The sequence below is a fragment of the Lactuca saligna genome, chromosome 7, assembly GCF_052625555.1.
Source record: "Lactuca saligna cultivar CGN05327 chromosome 7, ASM5262555v1, whole genome shotgun sequence".
NCBI lineage: Eukaryota > Viridiplantae > Streptophyta > Magnoliopsida > Asterales > Asteraceae > Lactuca > Lactuca saligna.
The window spans coordinates 177,245,994-177,248,345 of NC_136423.1; positions in this window are offsets into that span (position 1 = coordinate 177,245,994).

Genomic DNA, 2,352 nt, shown 5'->3' on the forward strand with positions numbered 1-2,352 from the left:
CCATTACGAAGTCAACGCCGGTCAATCATTTGACCGGGTCGGTCAAATCGGCTTGACCCGAACTCACCAAAAACAAAAGCTCCTCAGCTCCCAACGATCGATGCGTCGTGCGAAGTGCAAAGTGCGCCTAAATCGCGCCATTTCGCGCACTCGCGGCGTCGGCTAGTGCTAGGCTAGGCTAGGCGCGCGCGTGGGCTTGGCCCATTCCTTTGATCCACTAAAGCCTTTGAAGGCTTACCAAGGGAATAGGCTTATAAACCCCCAAAAGTTTCTTCTCCCCACCAATGTGGGATACAAAGGAAATTGCCAACTTGCAAATCCTTTATATATATAAAGTTCCAACAATCCCCCACCAAGTTGGTAAGTTTCCTTTCACTCAGACAGATGATGTCACTCGGGTGTCACGAAGATTAAACCCTAGTTTAATGAGAACAAACAAGAAGAGACCGATTCAATGGTATCCTTATAGGTTTAAACCATGAACCTTAATGACCTCTCCGGTTTACCCCCACACACCACAAGTCATATTTGTGTTCTCCCTGAGCGCTATTATGGCCATGCGCTATAAATCCTTTTCATGACCCTTTAGAAGATAAACCACTAATCTTCACTTGAGGCGGCACCACCTCTAGATCATATAGGCATAGTTTTACAACATCTTCGTTGCTTTGATGTCTCCAAAACCACGTTAAGAGTCGTAACTCAACCTCATTCTCGGCAACGACGCACTATCCTACCTCACATGGATCTATCATGAATGATAGTACCTTCTATCGTTAGTGATTTCGTTGTTACCCTTTAAACTTGAAAATTAGGAGCACTAATGTCAAGTTGGGTTTCCATCACTAAACGATTCTATTGTGGTTTTAGACCCATGACTCTCGTGGTAGACGTAACCAAATCTCTCGTCAGAGGTTTGGTGAACGGATCTGCCAAGTTCCTACTTGTCTTGACATAGACAACCTTGATGGTACCACTTTCAATTAGGTGTCTCACAAAATTGTGACGCATACCTACATGTCTTGACTTCCCATTATATACCGCATTATATACTTTAGACAGTGTGGCCTCACTGTCACAGTACATGGGTATTGAAGGCATCGGAATATCCCACAAACGTATATCCATAAGTAGATCTCGAATCCACTCTGCCTCTTTGCCTGCTGCTGCTAAGGCAATTAGCTCAGCTTCCATCGTTGAATGAGCTATGCATGTCTGTTTGTTGCTCGCCCAAGAAATAGCACCACCAGCTAGAGTATAAATCCAACCACTTGTGGACTTTGAATCACTAGTGTGATCAATCCAGCTGGCATCAGAATAACCTTCAAGTATTCCATTAGATGACGAATATGTCAATTCAAAAGTACTTGTCCTTTTCAGGTATCCTAGTACTCTACCCACTGCTTTCCAGTGCTCCGTCCCTGGATTAACTGTATACTGACTCAACTTGCTTACAGCGAATGCGATGTCAGGTCGCGTGCAGTGAGTAGCATACATCATGCTCCCAACTGCACTAGCATATTCTAGTTGGGCCACAGCTCGACCAGAATTCACCTTAAGTTTCACACTTGAATCAAAAGGAGTGTTAAATTCCTTAATGTTCAAATGTTGAAACTTTGTCAGAATTTTCTCTATGTAATGAGATTGACTCAGAGAAATCTGACCACCCGTCCTCTTCACCTTGATACCAAGAATAGTATCTACTTCTCCAAGATCTTTCATCTTAAAGTTCGAGGATAGGTATTTCTTCGTCTCAAGAATACCTTCTAGGTGAGTGCTAATGATCAACATATCATCAACATAAAGACATATAACTACTATGTAATCAGATGTATGTTTTGAGTAAATACATCTGTCAGCACTATTGTGCTGAAAACCAAAGGCAGTCACAGTGGTGTTAAATCTCTCATGCCACTGTTTAGGAGCTTGTTTCAACCCGTACAAAGACTTAACAAGTCTACATACTTTGTTTTCTTGTCCAGGTATTACGAAACCTTCAGGTTGCTCCAGGTAAATCTCCTCTTTGAGATAACCATTCAGAAAGGCTGTCTTCACATCCATTTGATGAATATACAATCCCTTCAAAGCTGATATTGCTATGAGAGTCCTAATTGAACTAATTCTAACAACTGGGGCATAGGTATCAAAATAATCGATCCCTTCTCGCTGCCTATAGCCCTTTGCAACCAACCTTGCTTTATAAGCAGATATGGATCCATCAGGATGATATTTCTTCTTGAATATCCATTTGGATCCTATGGGTCTTCTCCCCTTGGGTATATCAGCTAACTCCCAAGTTCCATTACCCATAATTGAATCCATTTCGTCATTGATTGCTTCCTTCCACAGAGG